We start from the raw sequence: 21,474 nt of genomic DNA, 5'->3' as shown, positions 1-21,474 counted from the left end.
TTATGTCTTTGGTCATTCATCTCTATACCACCTATATATGGTCATCCAAACCGCAACATTTTTCTTGCCTTTTAATACCTTGGGTAGCGCCTCCTTTGATATTAAGGAGTGACGCACCTTTACCTGACTAGTCAGGAATATGGGTTTATGGTGGGGAGTGGGAGTGGCTCACCACCGCATCGCCACCTATAGACTCGGTTCAATCCAAAGACTCAGCACCCACTGACTGTGCGACCAATCACCTCTGAGTGATGCGGCCGCATTAGCATGAACGGCCTGATACCGCCCTTGATCACGTGACGATGACGAGTGACGCGACACGATACATCACACGTCACGTGACTGATCACATGGTACCGGGGGGGGAGCCTAGATAACGCGCGCGCCTTTAAAAAGGACGTCAGCGCGAATAACCCGCTGCCACTGCCACACGCAGGATAGGTGCGGACCATGGACCCAAGTTGAAGATCCAGCAAGCTAACTACTGCCTATTGTACACTGTTTAGGATTGTGTCTCTTGCTGTCTCAGCCATACACGGAATGCTGAGATAGGCACATACTGCCTGTCATTACTTACCTGTGGTCCAGTTTATATCTGAGTCCCCTGATGATCTGGCGCATGCCAGTGAAACGCGTAGGGACAGTGTTTCTTTGTTTTGTTTTTCTTTTTCTTACATCTGACCTTAGAGGTGACTGGTCCTTTACTTCCGACGAAGCTGGGCAGTCAAACAACAGGTCTGAGGGCCATCTAGGGTCAGACGGAGGGAGGATCCATTATAGAGTATAGGGATAAATGTAGGGATTGAGACCCAGTATCTGTCTCCCTCTCTCTCTTTTTTTCTATCACCTATATTTTCTCAACTCACTCCTCCGAGTGGGCCAGTGTTCACACCGCCTGGCTCCACATTTTTTTCAAACCTGACCAGTTCACTGTGGTTGGCAGGGTATATTTTGTCCTCCAGGAGAGGTTTCTGATACTATATAAATTGTTGAGCCTATCATTTTTAATTTATACTATTAAAGACATATCTTTTAAGACATCCCATAATTCTATTTAGCGTTTATTTACTTTGGGCGTCATTAAATATACAAGTGTGACCAGCTTCTCATATAGGTTGTCTTCACATACACCTCTTGTAGTGCCCTAGTAGTATTACGTTCCTCCTGTGGTGGTGCCCCCAATAGGTATAATATCCTCCTGTAGTGCCCAAGTAGTTATAAGGCCCTTCTGTGGTTCCCCTATAGTTATAATACCCTCCTATAGTGCCCCAGAAGGTATAATGTCCCCTGTAGTTCCAGCAATACTTATAGTGCCCCTCAACAGTTATAATAGCCCCCAGATAGTGCTCCCATGTAAAACATATCTTAGTGTCCCCAGTACTTGCAAAGGCCCCTTGTAGTTATAACCAATCTCCCAGTGGCTCCACAAAAGCCCCCACTGTGGACAAAAATACTCACCTGACTTCCCACCGCCGGAGGTCCAAGTTGCAGACTTCTGGATTCAGATGGGCATGTTGAAGTCACCGCGCCATCCATGTCTTGGCGCAGGCGTGCGCAATGACATCATCACACCGCCTGAGACCCGGCACAGGCAGTTGCTTGGCGACCACCCGCTGTTCTACAAGCAAGCGGCCACAGTAATTCAACTGTATCGCCATCCTTAGGTCGGCGAGGCAGTTGTATAGCTACCAGCTGTAACATTCAGGGCCCTGGACAAAACATCAGGGGCTCATGCCCTGAATGTTTTGACCTGGTGACGCCCCTGGTATGATTAGAAGAATGGCGCATAGTGATCCATTCTGAACTGCAAGTGAAATTGGATGTGACATCACCAACCGTAAGGTGGCAAAACATGTCATCAAAAAACATGAAAAGGCATTATATTGGGCTACCAACCAAACGTCCAGCTACAGGTCCTCTGACCTCATGCCACCTCTGTCAAAGGCTATCATGGTGCACAGAAAGACCCCAGTGTAGCCTATAATTGAGATCTATCCTCTTTATCAATTAGTGAAGCTTTTGTATTGCATGCAATGATAGCCAGAGATTGGACTGGAGTCCATGTGGGTGACGCCATGAGGAGACATTCACAAAGCAGCATCATACTGGTCCTATTCCCTGGATTATGATGTGGGGTAGCAGCTTGGCATTACGTTGATTTGGTTGTGGAAGCAGTGGTACTGCACTTTCTCCAAAGTGTCCCAGAGGCCATTTTTCAATAAGGCCACATGTTGTTCGTGCTACTGTGAGCAGCCTGTGTGGCCTAACTATGCCATCATGGCCTTCAGTGCCTCTAGACTCATCTCCTATCGAGTACATCTGGGGCATCATTGGTCAGCAATCGGAAACGGAGCTGCCAGCAGTGGATCTTGATGATTTATGTGTCCATGTGCATTCAGCGGGGAAAAACATTCCTTAGACAACCATCAATAACCTCATTGATAGCGTGCCAAGGCGTGTAAGGATGAGTATGGGAGTCACACTAGATGCTGAAAAAATCTAGTTATATTTTGTTTCCATGTTTTAATCCTTTACATATCATAAACATGTATAGCAATCATGTGATTTCCATAATTCCATGACTTTTTCTTCTTGGTTTTGCAATTTTAACCCCTTCCCAACCAGCACCGTAATAGTACGGCGCAGCGGGACGTGACTTGCCACCTAGCAAGTATTGTGATGCATTGTAAAGGGGATCAGACCCCCAAATTCCCAAAAATGGGACAAAAAACAAAGTAAAAAAAAAAAAAGCGTCCTTTTCCCAAAATAAAGTAAAAAAATAATAAAGAAAAATAGGGAAAAAAAGAAAAGTAGAAATATTAGGCATCACCACGTCCGTATCGACTGCTCAATAAAAATATCACATGGCCAAGCCCTTCATGTGAACACCATCAATTTATTTTTAATAAAAACTGTGATAAAAAAAAATTACATCACTAAAAGTGCAACACCAAGCGATCAAAAAGGCATATGCTCCCCCCCAAAAGTACCAATCTGACCATCACCTTATCCCGCACAAAATGAGCTCCTACCTAAGACAATCACCCCAAAAATTAAACTATGGCTCTCAGACTATGGAGAAAAAAGCCAATTTTTTTCACCTTACATCACAAAAAGTGTATTACCAAGTGATCAAAAATTAATATTCACCCTAAAATAGGACCAATCAAACTGTCATCTCATACCCCAAAAAAATTATTGAGCACCTACATAAGACAGTCACCCAAAATGTTTTGTAAACTATGGCTTTCAGAATATGGAGACACAAAAAAAAATATGTTTAAAAAATGTTTTATTATGTAAATAGTCACATTTGGTATTGTCGCGTCCATAACAACCTGCTATATAAAAATACCACATGATCTAACCTGTTAGATGAACACTGTAAATAATAAATAATAAAAACGGTGCTAAAACAGCTATTTTTTGTTACCTTGCCCCACAAAAAGTGTAAAATAGAACAATCAAAAATCATATGTACCCAAGAATAGTACCAACAAAACTGCAACCTTATCCCGTAGTTTCCAAAATGGGGTCTTTTTTGGAGTTTTTACTCTAGGGTTGCATTAGGGGGTCTTCAAATGTGACATGGCAGCTTAAAATTAAAATCTGCCTTCCAAAAACCATATGGTCTTCCTTTCCTTCTGTGCAGTACTGTGTGCTCGTACAGCAGTTTACAACCACATAAGGAGTGTTTCTGTAAATTACCGAATCAGGACAATAAATATTGAGTTTTGTTTGGCTGTTAACCCTTGCTTTGCTAGCTGAAAAAAATGGATTAAAATGAAAAATCTGCCAAAAAAGTGAAATTTTGAAATTTCATCTCCTATTTCCATTAATTCTTATAGAACACCTAAAGGGTTAACAACGTTTGTGAAATCAATTTTGAATACCTTGAGGGGTGTAGTTTCTAAAATAGGGTCATTTTTGGGTGGTTTCTATTATATAAGCCTCACAAAGTGACTTCAGACCTGAACTGGTCCTTAAAAAGTGGGATTTGGAAATTTTCTGAAACATTTCAAGATTTGCTTCTAAACTTCTAAGCCTTCTAATGTCCCCAAAAAAATAAAATGGCATTCACTAAATGATCCAAACATGAAGTAGACATATGGGGAATGTAAAGTAATAACAGTTATTATTATCTATTATAAAAGAGAAATAGAAATTTGAAAATTTTTGACTCAATTTTACCACTGTCATGAATTACAATATGTGATGAAAAAACTGTCTCAGAATGGCCTGGATAGGTAAGAGTGTTTTAAAGTTATTACCACATAAAGTGACACATGAAGGATTTGCAAAAAATTGGCATGGGCAGGAAGGTGAAAATTGGCCCGGGGTATAAAGGGTTAAAGGGAATCTGTCACCATGAAAATGCAAAGTAATCTGCAACATGGTATAACGCAGGAGGAGCTGAGCAAATTTATATATAGTTTTATGGACAAATAATCTGCATAATGTCTAATTTGCATATTTAAATTTCTGCTCATTCCGGGCTTGAAGTCAAGGAGCCGGTCCTATCAGTGACAGACAGCCTGCCCTCTATGACTGTGTATACAGAGAGAGCTGTCAATCACTGATAGGACCACAGATATAAATTACAAGTTATACTGAATATTTTCCCACTAAATTCTATACCAATCTGCTCAGCTCCTCCTGCTCTATAATGTGCTGCCTGCAGCTGTCACCATGTTCAACATGACAGGTTCCTTTTAATATTTAGGAGCTTAGTACAGTTCCAGGATCTCATACTCACTCTTGACGGATGATAATATTTTCTCTATGTGCAGTCACAGTTGAAACTGAATTTCAATTGTATTCTTTAAATCCAAGAAAAGTACGGCATGTGTTACAGATAAACCAAGCAATTCTGAAATCTAAGCTTGTGCTAGAAAATAGTTTGAGTGGCACTGTGTTTACCTTCCTCTGCCTATAAACGGGCTATGTCACATGTGCATCACGGGTGCGACTTTATACGGTGCGCCGTATATCCTCACACTGCACTGTATGTTCGTCCGCCCCGAGCCATTTATGTACCCAGCTTTTATGTATTCAGCCTTGATGTACCCAGCTTTACGTACTCAGCCCTGGAGGAAATAAAGGAAGTTTGCACCGAATGGTGAGTGCCGCCTGAATATAACTCTTTGTTTAAAAAAAAATAAAACAATTTTCATACTTCAAAAGGAAAGCTGTGGATGTGAAATAAAAAATTGAGTGTAAGGGCTCATGCACACGAACATATTTTCTTTCCGTGTCCGCTTCGTTTTTTTGTGGACCGTATACGGAACCATTCATTTCGATGGGTCCGCCAAAAAAAATGGAAGTTACTCCGTGTGCATTCTGTTTCCATATGTCTATATTTTCGTTTCGCAAAGAAATAGAAAATGCCCTATTACTGTCCGCATTACGGACAAGGATAGCACTGTTCTATCCGGGGCCAGCTGTTCCGTTCTGCAAAATAAAGAATGCACACGGACGTCATCCATATTTTTTGCAGATCACTAAATACATATGGTCGCGTGCACGAGTCCTAAGGAAAAGGTTATTACTGGTAGAACCTACCACCTCACATATAGCATAACAGGAGTGGCGCATGCCCCATGTCTCACTTCTAACCCACTGCATTTTTTGCATGTTCTATAGGGGACAAGTGCGCTCATGCAATTTCATCAAAAACGCTCTGAAAGCTCCACTAAAGCATTGCATAACATCCTAGATATCCTGCACAAATGTGCTATCCACAGGTTTCAGCAAAGCGGGGGCAGGCAGGAGCAGCGATGTGTGCTCCAGCCAGTACAGCGCTCACTGCAGCTCATATTGTAGAGGTCAGAATCCCTACACTGCATATATGGCTGCGGTGCATGAAGCTTTGTCCTGCTTGCTGCAGGGAGGGTGGAGTTCTAGTTAGCCGTCAGTTGCAGTTGACCACCTTCCGTCCCTGCTGTACGTGCCTTGCCAAGCCAGCTAGAGCACCTTCAACTCTGCTTGACATGGAGGCAGAGAAAAGTTGCAGCACCCAGAGAAAGCTAAGTTATTCAGCCAGCCTGTTAGTACAGCAGAGCCAGAGAGCAACAGATGTATCAGAGAGGAGTTTGCCTGCCACAGTTAATGCCAAAGCCTGCTGGAAACAAGACAAAGCCTGTGAATCATTTGGAGAAAAGTTTATTCAAGTGAAGCTGCTGTTCAACTATATACAAGGTCTGAACTCAATTTATTTCATCATCCACAATCCAACTACTCCTTTGTCTGCTTCAGAGCCAACGCCTGGGGTTCCAGCGTAACTAGGTAGGAATGCCGTGACACGTGCACCAACATTAGGAGACATTATAGGCGGCCCTCCACCACTCTGACATTCCTACACCTGGGTACCATCCAACTACCATATCACTAAAAGGGACTCCCGTTGTTGCTTCATTGCAACTGGCGTCACAAAACACTTATCTCATCTTAAAGGGACCCCGGTGCGGTCTGCCTCTGCTGCAGATGGATCCAGCATCCCATGACACAAAGAAAACCGCAGCTTGCTGCAGTTTGCTCTCCCGTATGAGAACGGAACAGAATGCTTTTTGAAGCAGTCCATTTTGTTAAGTTACGCTTTGTCCCCATTGACAATGAATGGGGACAAAACGGAAGCGTTTTTCTCCGGTATTGAGATCCTATGACGGATCTCAATACCAGAAAATGGAAATGCTAGTGTGAAAGTAGCCTTAATCATTGTTAGGAGACTTCTAGGCCATGCTCCTCTGGAATTCTGGGAAGAAAGGGATAGTAAAGGAAGTTGATCATCATTGTGGATGGTAGCACATTGGTTTTACAGCAGCACTTTCATATTGGTATATAGGAGCACCAGTGTTTTGCATTTTCTTGTAGTTTGTAGCTTCTACTTGTGTTGTGTGTTGGAGAATTCTTTAGGATGTTGTGAGTTACTCTCACACTCTTAAAAAAAATCTAATATTCTAATAAGCTGTTTGTCTTGCCATCGAATTGGCCCAATATGTTAGAAAGAAGGAAAGAACTTGCTGCCATGTTAAGGAGGACAAGGACTGATGTGAATGGTAACTATCTCTGTAAAGTGCTGCAAAATATGTTGGGGCTATACAGGGAGTGCAGAATTATTAGGCAAATTAGTATTTTGACCACATCATCCTCTTTATGCATGTTGTCTTACTCCAAGCTGTATAGGCTCGAAAGCCTACTACCAATTAAGCATATTAGGTGATGTGCATCTCTGTAATGAGAAGGGGTGTGGTCTAATGACATCAACACCCTATATCAGGTGTGCATAATTATTAGGCAACTTCCTTTCCTTTGGCAAAATGGGTCAAAAGAAGGACTTGACAGGCTCACAAAAGTCAAAAATAGTGAGATATCTTGCAGAGGGATGCAGCACTCTTAAAATTCAAAGCTTCTGAAGCGTGATCATCGAACAATCAAGCGTTTCATTCAAAATAGTCAACAGGGTCACAAGAAGCGTGTGGAAAACCCAAGGCGCAAAATAACTGCCCATGAACTGAGAAAAGTCAAGCGTGCAGCTGCCAAGATGCCACTTGCCACCAGTTTGGCCATACTTCAGAGCTGCAACATCACTGGAGTGCCCAAAAGTACAAGGTGTGCAATACTCAGAGACATGGCCAAGGTAAGAAAGGCGGAAAGACGACCACCACTGAACAAGACACACAAGCTGAAACGTCAAGACTGGGCCAAGAAATATCTCAAGACTGATTTTTCTAAGGTTTTATGGACTGATGAAATGAGAGTGAGTCTTGATGGGCCAGATGGATGGGCCCGTGGCTGGATTGGTAAAGGGCAGAGAGCTCCAGTCCGACTCAGACGCCAGCAAGGTGGAGGTGGAGTACTGGTTTGGGCTGGTATCATCAAAGATGAGCTTGTGGGGCCTTTTCGGGTTGAGGATGGAGTCAAGCTCAACTCCCAGTCCTACTGCCAGTTTCTGGAAGACACCTTCTTCAAGCAGTGGTACAGGAAGAAATTTGCATCCTTCAAGAAAAACATGATTTTCATGCAGGACAATGCTCCATCACACGCGTCCAAGTACTCCACAGCGTGGCTGGCAAGAAAGGGTATAAAAGAAGAAAATCTAATGACATGGCCTCCTTGTTCACCTGATCTGAACCCCATTGAGAACCTGTGGTCCATCATCAAATGTGAGATTTACAAGGAGGGAAAACAGTACACCTCTCTGAACAGTGTCTGGGAGGCTGTGGTTGCTGCTGCACGCAATGTTGATGGTGAACAGATCAAAACACTGACAGAATCCATGGATGGCAGGCTTTTGAGTGTCCTTGAAAAGAAAGGTGGCTATATTGGTCACTGATTTGTTTTTGTTTTGTTTTTGAATGTCAGAAATGTATATTTGTGAATGTTGAGATGTTATATTGGTTTCACTGGTAAAAATAAATAATTGAAATGGGTATATATTTGTTTTTTGTTAAGTTGCCTAATAATTATGCACAGTAATAGTCACCTGCACACACAGATATCCCCCTAAAATAGCTAAAACTAAAAACAAACTAAAAACTACTTCCAAAAATATTCAGCTTTGATATTAATGAGTTTTTGGGGTTCATTGAGAATAACGGCGGAGCTACTCATTACTGAGTTCATGTTTGGAAGTTGGATTTCTCTTTTGGAGGGGTTTAGTTTTTTTTTGGAGGTATGGTCCTAAACTTTTGATCAGCTGAACAACAGCCTGTTTCAGTTTATTCGTTGTTTTCATTAAATTGAATGCTGTAAAAATGTTTTGTCTCACTCTCATTTCTTCTTGTTGCCTGTTATAGCTCTACTTGGAACCTTGTTAAGATCCAACAATGTAAAATATGATTTTTTTGCAATTTTTCAAGTGGTCTTAAACTTTTGATCAGGACTGTATAATACAGATAGTTAGAGGGAGATAGTCAGTGTAGGTTATATCCTGATATAGTGTAGCTGTTGCAGTGCAGGGTGTTAGGTAGTGTGATAGGTTCTGCTGTCCATACATACATGCTACAGACATAGTGCTGTAATGTCACAACAATACATAGTGCACCAATCAGTAATATGTAGTCAGACCTGCTAAAATGTGAAGTTTCACGCTTGCGCCAATTAGCGCAATTGCGAATATATTGGAGCACTCTATCTGCATATAAAGCTATTGTAATGTTATGCCGTGCCAACCATTTTCTCCAGTCTCAGAAAACTTCTAGCAGCTTGGAAAATGTAGCCAAAGTGACCTACGCCTGTATTGCGCACGCATTACGCGAATATTACATTGCTGATTTTCGCAATCAAGAAAGTAATCGCGAATTCTCCAATTCGCAAATATATGACGAATATTCTACAAATTCGAATATTGCCCCTGCCGCTCATCACTATTCATCTGCACAAACCTGAAATCGGTGTGGCCATGACAGTTGTCCTGCTTGAAGTAATAAATCAACTGACTTATACAAAACTTTACATTTTCAGAATGCTAAAAGCTATTTTGCAGTATAGTATCAATAGCCTTTTTATACAGAAGTCCATACTTGCCATTTCTTAGAAAGAAAGAAAAATCTTTGTTAGGAAAGTTGCATTTACCTTTGACATTTTAAATGACTTGATAAACAAATAACGATGCTTTAAAGCTATTATTTTTTGAGAAGATGCCTCTCCGAACTCATGCTTAATATAACACTTTGCCACGTCTCCTAAATGACCTTTATAAATTATAAAAATGTGCGTCACTTTCTGCAGCAATGGCTTACAAACAATGGCCAAGTTATAACAGATAAGTCCCACATCAATCAGTGCAGAGACGCAAGAACCTCTGCCTTTTATAGTCACACATGCTTGAAAGAACCCTATAAGCAAACATTTTCCAAAGGTGTTTTCATGCTGAATAGCAAAGCTTAGTCATTCCAGGATAAGACTAAAAGATTACAATTTAACTACTATTCGTTTTATCTTTTCATTTTGAATGCAATGAAATGTTCCATTACTTAGTTTTAAGTATTTAGTTATGGTCTATTCACCCTTCTACTTCTTTGGTTGCAGCTGTTCCTAGGACTTGCCAAAATGATGAGCAGATTTATTTAGCAGGCATTAAATGGCAATGCTACCTAATGCCATTATAAATTCATACATGGATGCATACAGCTTGCTTGCTTACCCTGTGCCAGCCATCACTAATAGGCTCAGGTCAGATGGCACTATTACACTTGCTTCAGCTAACCTCTGATATCAGTAGGGGTAAGAGACACAATGCTAAATAGAACACATCTACCCGTTTGCAAGAACATCCAAATATTAAAATTGAGTCTTGGGTGTTCTACTTGTCTTGGAAGCCCACATCTGGACAAGGAAATAATTTATATGGTAGTGGGTGTGAAACCACTGTGTCAACCAATGGATTTGACTTTGAGCTACCCCTAAGAGCATATCCTAGCGGTCCCCTGTACAGGGATTTGGATTTCGCTGCGGGGAACTACCAGGCTGCTACCTGTTGGAGTAGTCTCTGAATGATTGACAGCTGACCCACAGGGGTAAAAGATACCAAAGAATCACAAAGAATTGTATTTAGGGATAATTTGAGGTCAGGAAAAGCAGAGTATGTGCAACACTCTATACAGTCCAATAATTAATACAGAGGTAAGGCACAAGTCAGTTCAGGAAGTGGAGTGCCACAATCCTGAAAACAGGCAGAATGTTGGAACACAGGCAGACAACATAATCAACACACGTTCGCAGGATACTAGCAAACTAGAAGACCTGTTGCTCAGGCACCTTCCCGTAGGGGAAGGTGTCTTAAGCAGGCATAGGATTCAGCCAGTTCCCTTCAGTTCTCCAGATGTGGTTGTTATAATTACAACTGGATTTGAGAATCGGCTGAGTCCCGATCCGATGCTCTGGCAGCCGCAGAGCAGTTCGAGATGTTCACGTCCATTACTTCATGCACCACTGATAGTTTAGCTGCTTAGTTGGGTGTTGTGTGTGTGTGTAGTGTATATATAGTGTATTTATATATGTGTACCATGTATATGGTGTATTTATGTGTATGTGTGTTGGTTATATATGGTGTTGAGTAGGGAACCTGTTGTTAAAAATTTTAATCCCATGCCTGGTCTTACATACTCAAAGGTGACCAGCCATTGGCTGGTGTGAGTCAGAGTTTGCACATTGGCCCTTTATGAGCACATGCTCTTTGGGCAGAGGGGAGAGGCCAGCAAGAAGCAGGCTGTGGCCTGCTGGAAGGACAGACAGGCAACTCTGGTGGCCGCTCCAGTCACGAGGAACCAGAGAAAGGCCAGTGGGTTATAACAATGATAGTCTAGGTATAAGAATAAGCGCGTCTTTGAGAACAGAAGTAGCCAAGTGCATAAGTCTCATCCACATGCTGCAGAATCCATGTTACATTTGACAGTGCAGATTTTACATTTGTTGCATTTCTAGGGTAGATAAACAGGTAGTGTGAGTCTGGTGAATATTATAACTCTGCAGTTACAGGTAGGTTTAAATCTGCATCAGGTAACTTGGACAGAGAAACAGACAACCAGAGTTACCATATTCAGCATAGCCGGGCACTGCCATGCGCCACTGGATCCCCATTGACTATAATGGAATCTGACAGAGATCTGCTTCTGGCACAATTTTTCTTTTAATTTATACATATTGTTGTAAAAACGAAGCTGAATGTTGTGGGTGCTGAGTGAGCGGAGCAGAGGTAGTAGAACTGAATAGTTATAACTATTTAACTTCACACACCTGTGACTGGTTAGATCTGTCCATACACATTACCGCATAAAATGCATATATTCCACACAACTAACACCATGTGTAACTGTCTGAATCTAAAATGACCATTTTAGCCTATTCAATTCCATCCATGTACAGTATGTTATTGGTATTTATTCCTACATCTACTTTCATTATTCCATGTCTGGCAATTCTCTTTAGATACTTTCATACCATTTCTGGATTCTACACCACTTAGATTTTTCAGTCTACTAAAAACTGAACATTACACTGTATATTTTGGGTAGACATCTTGTTGCTGTAATTCTCTATTTATATAGTATATACACAGAATCTCTAAAATTGCTCTGAGCCCTCAGACCCATGACACTCGTTTAGTGCCATACCATAGTGTACTTAGATAACTTTGACCAAGGTCTCAAACCTTAAATAGCCTGTTAGGGTTAAGGCTTGTTCACAATCATCGTTAGGAAAGGCCAAGTTATGCAAATTTCAAAAGGCTTATAAATACCCAGACTGCTCTAACCATGTCCCAAAAACACCAGCCATGGGTTCTTCTAAGCAGCTGCCTAACACTCAATGTTTGAGGTCCACAAAGCAGGAGAAGGATATAAAAAGATTGCAAAGCATTTTAAGGTCATCATTTCCTCAGTTCAAAATATTATTAAGAAATGTCAGTTAACAGAAGCAGTGTAGGTCAAAAGCAGATCTGTTCCTGAGAAGACAGGCGCTCATAGGATTGCTAGAAAGGCACATCAGAACCACCTACTTGATTGCAAAAGACCTTCAGGAAGATTTAGCAGACTCTGGAGTTGTACTAGTTCAGTGACACCTACACAAATATGGCCTTTGTGAAGATTCATCAGAAGAAAACCGCTCTTGCATCTTCACCACAAAATTCAGCTTTAGAAGTTTGCAAAATAACTATTAATTAATTTTCGGGGGTGAAGGTGATCAAAAAAAGGTAAATCAGCAAATCATCATGCACATAAATACTTTTTATATTTTAATATTTTGGACACTTTGGATATGGTAATACCTATTATGTTTATTTTGTTTGTTGTTTATTAATTTGATATGAAAAATTGGGAAAGAGATTATTAGCATTTTTAATATTTTCGTTTTTTATATTTTTTAAGAACTTTTTACAAAAATGTTTTGTCCCCTTAGGAGACTTCAACATGCAGTCTTTTGATTGCATGTACCATGGACTACAATAGTATACAATCAGTCTGAGATTCTGACAGGCTGCTAATTAAGCCATGCCACAGGCCGGGCTTAAGAGGCAGTTTGCTATGACAGGCCTGGTAGTCTTCACAAGGTCAAAGGCTGCCATAGTAAATGATCTGAACCGTATAATTTCACTGCAGGGCTCTGAACAGAGAGAGCCCCCTCACTCTGTCTAACCCTTGAGATACTGCAGGGGTTAATTGACTGGGATCAGTGTTATCTCTGTATCCCGGTCATCACAGCCGATGTCAGCTATATTATACATTTGGCAGATGGTGTGTATGGGGAGGCTCAGCGTGTGATCCTACTGCATGGACTTCTCATGCACTTTAGACATACAGGTACATCTGAGGTCGTAAAGTGGTTAAGAAGCCATGTTTTTCAAAATCCATACAACCCCTTTACAATTAAAGAATTGAATTCCTGTACAAAGCCATAAATAAGCAAAAACGATTCCTTATGGCTATATGATTAAAATGCCCTATTTAGTAGCAATATAAAACTTAGCTGGGTTATGTTTTCTAAATGAAACACAATAGATGTCTAAATGCCATTAGACAATAAATCGGAGAGCTTTTGTTTAGCTATTTTTACACTTGATTTCCACTATGGTGACATGCCTTCATGCAATAAGTGGGTAATCACAAGCTGTCAGTTGACAGGGCTGGTGACCTCTACAGCAGCCAAGCCTCAAAGTCTTCAGTCTCTACAGGTATGAATTCTGCACACTAATGTGGCCACAGGGATATTCGTCACAGGCTATTTTTGAAGCTCCCTCCTGCCTGGAAGAGTACTATCTGAACCATTACAGAATGAGATGTTTGCATTCATTTTCATTCTCAAGCTTTATGGTCCATTTAACTGCAACTCAGAAATCATTTAAAAGGTAATTGAGTTTACAGCAGAGGAAAAATAAGAATCCTCCCAATTTTTTTTCTTTATAAGGACAAAATGTCAAGTCAGAACAGCTGGAGACAAAATTGAAGGAATAAAATGTAGGCGAATGATTGACAGCCTCAGACAAAGACAGTCTTCTAGTAGTGTTTAAGTACGTAATCAACACTAAATGACTGAATATATTTGGGAATAACACATTGAGTTAGATATAGAATAAGGATGAGCATATCGATTCTGAATAAAGCCGATTCATACCAAATTTCCCAAAAACTTTGGATTCTAATGACCCTGAAATTTTTGTGATTCATTTTGGTGGATTGCAGAGAGAGAGAGAGAGACACACACTAATATATTACTCTGGGTCTCTCAGTAATATATATGTGCTGTCTGGGAGGTACTATTTCTCATTATGGAGAGCGTCTAATATGCATAGTACACATGCAGAGTATTGTAGGCCTGGATTTCAGGGAAAGATATTCAAATTAGCTTTCTTGAGCCTATGTGATGCTAATTTTCATATATTTATGCAAGAAACCCAGAGGAACGTTGACTGAGTTACAATACAATACTTTTCATGCATACTCAATGCCCTCCATAAAAATAAATAGTACCCCATTTAAGGAATCGCAGGCTGCCAAGTAAAGTTTCTTTGCTTAGCTCTGTTAAAGGTTAATCACCCAGAAAGAGCAGGTATAAGAAAGTTTTCATTCCCTTTTGAAAAGGAGACTAGCCTGCATCTCTCTTTTCCACAGAAGCATTTTGTGAAGATGCATGCACAACTATAGATAAAAATCTTATTATGAAATAGCACTGATTGAACACTTTGAGGCTACCACCAAAAGCTTAGTGGATATAAAATATGTTAACATTGACCCATATGTAGAAAATGTCAAATAAAAAAAAAGTTAACATAGTTATAACTAGCATTGAGCAAATTGTTTAGAAACAATTGTAATTAATTTGAATGCCTTAAAAATTTTAGGTGGATCCAAACTTTTGCTAATACTATTCGGGTGACTTTTGGAGAGAAAGAGAGAGGAATAGATCACTGTATTAAATTTTTTCTGTTAAAGTAAGAAACTAGAGAAAAATATGATATATAGAGGACCTCAGAGTGTCATACACAATTCTTCAGGCATCTGGGAGCACTTTGGATTTGGGTTGGTGGTAATTGTTGTTTCTGATACACTGAAAATATATATTTGCCGTTCAGTGGTGCTGTTATATGTTCTAAAGCCTTTTGTGGCGTGTATAAGTGGAAAAAAATAAGGGCCTATTTGCCGTTTAGCGGTGCAGTTATATGTTCTAAAGCCATTTTTTGACGTGTATTAGTGGGAAAAAAAGGGCTCATTAGCCGGTGTGTGCTGAAGTGAGAACATTACAGACTTTTTTGGGGTGTTTTAATTTCCTTTTTATTTATTTATTTGATCTAACAGTATGTGAGACAGAGAAGTTCCAGGCCCTGCACAGGGGAGTGGCAAAGGCCTAAATGTTTCTGGCGCAGGCACAGGTCACAGCAGAGTAAGGGGGCGTGGTAGCAGGAGTTGCAGCAAGAGGCCTGAGCTCTCGGTGTCATCTAGCGGTCATGTCTTGACCAGCAACCCAACAGTTCTTGAATGGTTGACTCAGTCATCCACTACGTCCCAAGTGACATCAGACATCCCCAGTCAGTGGGTTTGTCAGACACAACCCTTAGTTGGCATGGATTAGGAGGAGGCCCTGTGCCCTCACCTGTCCTCAACCTGCCTATCCTTTTCTGTTCCCTCCAGAGAAGTATTATATGCTGTGGGCTCAGCTTCACTATACAGCAAGACGAGCTACTAGTGGACAGTCAGCAGCTACTGGCCAGCCAAGATGTGGAGGAGACATCCACCGTTTCCCTCTGTAGGCGGGCAAGTAGTGATGAGGAGAGTGGTGTGGGAGCTGGTGTTGCAAACGGTCAGGCTTCTGACCCAGAGACTGTTGAGGAGGACATCAGTGACATGCAGACAGTAATCGATGATGATGATGTAGCTTCATTATTATTGGGAGAAAAGGGTGACAGCTTGCTCTTGAGGCAGCGGCGGAGACAGCAAGTCACTAGCGTGGCCGGAAGTCAGCAGGGTGGCAGCAGTGGGAGGTCGGGAGCCAAAAGTGTCCTGGGTAGACCTCCCGATTTGCAGGAGCCTACCTGTCCAGAAAGTAGTGGTGTAGGGGTTCACGGAAGCAGCGGCGGTAGCAGTCAGTCAGTGCGGAGTGTTGGGGGTAAAATCACCTACTCGGCGGTGTGGCAGTTTTTTGTTTAGCCCCCGTTGGAGGTGACCATGGCCATTTGACGATTCTGTGGGCAGAAGATGAAGCGTGGCCAGGGTGCCAATGTTGGCACCATTGCCCTGCGTCAATATATGCAGCGTCACCATAAATTGGCCTGGGAGAACCGTGGCTCCGATGTGGTGGTCCAGCCTGCCGCAGCAACAGCTGCATCACCCAGTGGCACGCACGCAATTTCAGGCAGTCAAGGCTCCACCACCTCAGCCGAAGGGAGCTGTCTGTCCTTCCCATCATCTGCTGGTCCTGATGCTCATGCTCCTCCTCATCAGTCATTCTATCAGCAATCGATCACCGAAGCGATTGCCAAGAGACAACAGTATGCATGCACTCATCCAACGGCACAGAAGCTGAATGTGCTCCTGGCCAAGTTGCTGGTGCTGCAGTCCCTCCCTTTCCAAATGGTGGACTCTGCACCTTTCAGAGAACTGATGGCTTGTGCCGAACCGAGGTGGAGAGTCCCAAGTCCTTATTTATTTGCCAAAAAGGCAGTATCAGCCCTGCACACATATGTAAAACAGAAGGTGGGCCTGTCCTTGAGCCTGTCGGTGTCTGCCAAAGTGCATGGCAACGCCGACGTGTGGAGCTACGGTCAGGGACAATACATGTCCTTTATGGCCCACTTGGTGAATGTGGTTCCTGCACAGCCACACCAGCAACTTGGCCAGGTGATGTCGCTTCCGCCTGCATGTTCTCAAGCCGTTGGTCCTGCGACAATGTCTACCTCTGCCTCCTCATCCTCCACTGTGTCCTCAGCCTCCAATGCAGGGTGCCACAGTTCGGTGTAGGAGGGAAACACCACACCGATCATAAGAGGGAAGAGATGAACAGGGAATCAGGCCTGAGAACTAGGTAAGGAAGATGGACACCTCCTAGTAAAACCCTAACCAAAATCCTGACTAGACTACCAGTATGAACAGACCCCTGAGGTAGGTGTGTTCATGCACAGGAATACCTAGAGTCTTAATCTAGCCCTATAGGACCCTGGTATTAATGACAGGGATGAGACTACCTGTTCCTCCAAAAGGAAGGATGAACAGGAGTCTCCTACAGGCCTGATACAAACAATAGGGAAATGCAACAAACAGAACCCAAACAAAATACAAAAAGGAAATGAAAGACTTAACTTTAAAGGAGGATTGGAAGCACCAGGAACCCAGCCGAGATCCACACACCAGCAATCCACAACTGAAACTGAAGCTATAAACCGTACAACATTGTGGAGGAGGCAACAATAAATAAGGAAGGTTAAATGACCACATAAGCAACACCTGAGGCAAGGGGTGTGGCCATTACCAGAAACAAAGCAGATGCCTGATGATCCACAAGGAAAACTTGTCAGATCAAACCACGTGTTGCCAGTCCCACTGATCTCCTGCCACCAGTTGCGGGAGCATCCGTGACACAGGATCAATTCACAGTGACCCTCCAGCATACCACATGTGCAGGGCACGGCGGTGTCACGCTGTTCTGCACTTAGTTTGCCTGGGCAAACGGAGTCACACAGGGGAGGAACTGCTCCGTGTCCTTCATCAAGAAATCGAATCCTGGCTTTCTCCTTGACAACTCAAAATCGGAACCATGGTGACCGACAACAGGGAGAACATGGTGTTGGCGCTGCATCAAGGAAGGCTGAGCCATGCGTAACACCCCAGAGTTGTGTTACTACGTGCCTCTACCTCGCTACTATCTTCTAAGAGCCTTTATACTGTCATCTGATGTAATTTATATTATGTCCTCCACAAATGTGCATATAAACCTATGTTTAATGCAATTGTTTATGTAATTAGCCTGGTTACCAGTAGGTGGCAGCAACACATTGGCAAGTACAAACTACAGTTTAGTGTATCTGAGCTGGAATGGATTATTCCAGCTCAGCTTCCTCTCTGTGGAAAGTGGGGTGGTACCATATCCTGCAGCATGGGTGGAGAAGGAAGTGTGTTGTACCTCTGGAAGGGGGCTGGATACCTGTGTGTGGTATTGTTTGTACGGTGTCCTATTTGATGTGTGGGCACCTATACTTTTGCACGGGTTCAACTCATGGTGTCTGCGGCAGGTAAGTGTGTTTCTGGTGTTCTTACCTGCTGACTCTGTTGCTGCATATAGTCTTTTCCTTTCCCTGCTGCTAGGCCATTTGAGACTCCTGTTCATCCGTGTCTGGGAAGAACAGGTCGTCTCTTCCCTGCTCCTATGTGAGGGATTATCAGGGTGACTCAGGGCCAAAGGTATCCTGGTATGAGCCGTCCTACCATCCAGGTCCGCTCATACGATAAGGAGTTAGGGTGAGGATTAGGGACGCTTTAGGAGGTGACCTGCTCCCTGATTCCGGCGTCCTGGCCTAGCTGCTTCTCCTTTATACCTGACATTGTACGGTGGGGTGGTTTCCTTCACTCCCCACCGTGACAGTATGTCCTACAAAGGCTCCTCTGTCGGAGCCTTCAGAAGAGGGCCCAGCATGTGTCACCTGCCACTTTCTGGCGCGCATGCTTATCCTCTGAAGGGAGGGTATATGGTGTGAGATGCTGTTAATAGTGCAGTTCTCTGTGACAGGTGTTGCAGTTGGTGCGAACCGGCACTTGTGTTTGTGTCTCCCCTTGTCCATGTCTCAGTGGTTCGTTGCTTGTGTTGTGTTGCTGGCTGCATTCCTTTGGTGTTCTGGCTGTGTGCTGGTTGGGGAATGCTTGCTGGCAGCGACTTTGTGTGAACTGGGTCTGAGGTGGACGCAGCGTTCAGTGCGGTCTCTCTGAGCTGTTTGTTGGCTGGCTGGCTGGTTTCTACAGTTGTGTTCAAAATTATTCAACCCCCAATGCTGTAAAGGGTTTTAGGGAATTTAGTGTACATTTGTAATTGTGTTCAGAATGAAATCTTACAAGGACTTTTTAAAGAACCAAATGCAACTAAAATGACATCAATTGTTTTTGTAATACAGTATTAAATGTTTTTTTGCGATTTCTTCATTGACACAATTATTCAACCCCTTAAAGACTACCACTCTTAAGAACAGAGGTTCATTCAAGTGTTTTCGATCAGGTATTGAAAACACCTGTGGATGTCAAGGAGCAGCAACCAAGCATAATAAGCACCAATTAGGCAGATTTAAAAGGACTGTGATACTCAGCTCCTTCTAGACATTTACTGGTGTGTTTACAAACATGGTGAAGTCAAGAGAATGGTCCAGGAAGACAAGAGAAGAGGTGATTTATCTTCACAGGAAGGGCAATGGCTATAAGATTGCAAAGATGTTAAACATACCAAGAGACACCATAGGAAGCATCATTCGCAAATTCAAGGCAAAGGGCACTGTTGAAACGCTACCTGGTCGTGGCAGAAAGAAGATGCTGACTTCGACTGCTGTGTGCTACCTGAAGCGCAAAGTGGAGAAAAGTCCCTGTGTGACTGCTGAGGAACTGAAAAAAGATTTGTCAGATGTGGGTACTGAAGTTTCAGCTCAGACAATAAGGCGCACACTGCGCAATGAAGGCCTTCATGCCAGAACTCCCAGGCGCACCCCCTTGCTGTCTCCAAAGAATAAGAAGAGTCGACTGCAGTATGCCAAAAGTCATGTGGACAAACCACAAAAGTTTTGGGATAGTGTTCTGTGGACTGATGAAACAAAATTAGAACTGTTTGGGCCCATGGATCAACGCTATGTTTGGAGGAGGAAAACAAGGCCTATGAAGAAAAGAACACCTTGCCTACTGTGAAGCATGGCGGGGGTCAATCATGCTTTGGGGCTGTTTTGCTTCTACAGGTACAGGGAAGCTTCAGCGTGTGCAAGGTACCATGAATTCTCTTCAGTACCAGGAGATATTGGATGAAAATGTGATGCAGTCCGTCACAAACCTGAGGCTTGGGAGACGTTGGACCTTTCAACAGGACAATGATCCCAAGCATACCTCCAAGTCCACTAGAGCATGGTTGCAGATTAAAGGCTGGAATATTTTGAAGTGGCCATCGCAGTCACCAGACTTAAATCCGATTGAGAACCTCTGGTGGGACTTAAAGAAAGCAGTTGCAGCGCACAAGCCTAAGAATGTGACTGAACTGGAGGCTTTTGCCCATGAAGAATGGGCGAAGATACCCGTAGATCGCTGCAAGACATTTGTGTCAAGCTATGCTTCACGTTTAAAAGCTGTTATAACTGGAATGTTGTACAAAAAGTACTAAAAGGATGTTGTACTAAGTACTAAGATTGAATGTCACTTGGGGGTTGAATAAAACTGATAATGATGTGAGTACAGAAAAGACATTTGTGGTTATTTCATTATAAATGTTATGTTATATTTGTCTGACTTACAAGTGCCTCATTGATTTAATTGTAAACAAGATGACTGAAATGATCAAAATCAATGTCAAACTGGCCAAAACACTAAATTTCAGTGGGGGTTGAATAATTTTGAACACAACTGTAGATGGTTCCGGCGTGCTGGTGGCAGTCTTGGAGAGACCTCCTTGCACTGACTCTGATTCTGCTACTTTTTTTCTCCTCCCCCTGTTGTTTATTGGGTGTTCCGTTTAGTTTCCCCTTTTCAGTTGGGGGGCTTTGAGGGGTGGGAGGGTCACGGCCTTTGCTGTGTGCGCTGTGACACTTTTGCCACACTTGCAGTTGCGTTGGCAATGTGTTGTTGATATGGAATGTCGTGGCTGTGTCACGGCTTTTGCTGTGTACGTCATGACATGGTTGCCACGCATGCTGTTGCCTGTGGTTACATGTTGCATGTTGGCTGGTGTGTGCACTTCCCCTTTAAGTTGTAGCCTCCCTCAGTCTGGTGCTGTTAGGGTTAACTCCCTGACTGGGTGTGGTCACTTGGCTTTTATCTCCTGTGGCTTCCTGGCTGGAGTCAGTCGTACTTCAGCTGTTGTTGGTGCTGGAGCTCTGCTCCACTCCAGGGTGTTCTATCTGCCCAGTCCTTGAGGGCCACCTTGTAGGACATCGATGTCATCTGTGATGTCATTTCTCTGTCTCCCTTGTATCCTCTATGTACCTAACCTCACTTGTTGTATGTTTGGTGTGGGTTTATGTTCAGGGTTTGTTGTACGTCTTGTTTGTTGTTACATGTCTGGGATGTTGTTGGCATTTGTCCCTACATGTGTGCAAGATGTTACCCTGCATGTGTTGTAGCTACGGAAGGGGGCTGGCTTCCCGAATGGGTGAACCATTAGTCTGTATTCAGTGCTGCCTGGGGCTGCAGTGCACCTTGCTGTTTTGGGCCCAGGCAGAATCTGGAGTGTTGGATACCTGTGTGTGATGTTTGTACAGTATCCGATTTAGTGTGTGGGCACCTGTATTTTTGCACGGGTTCCAGTCGTGGT

This window comes from Bufo gargarizans, chromosome 1 (assembly GCF_014858855.1).
Source record: "Bufo gargarizans isolate SCDJY-AF-19 chromosome 1, ASM1485885v1, whole genome shotgun sequence".
Classification (NCBI taxonomy): Eukaryota; Metazoa; Chordata; class Amphibia; order Anura; family Bufonidae; genus Bufo; species Bufo gargarizans.
This window is presented reverse-complemented; position numbering follows the sequence as displayed.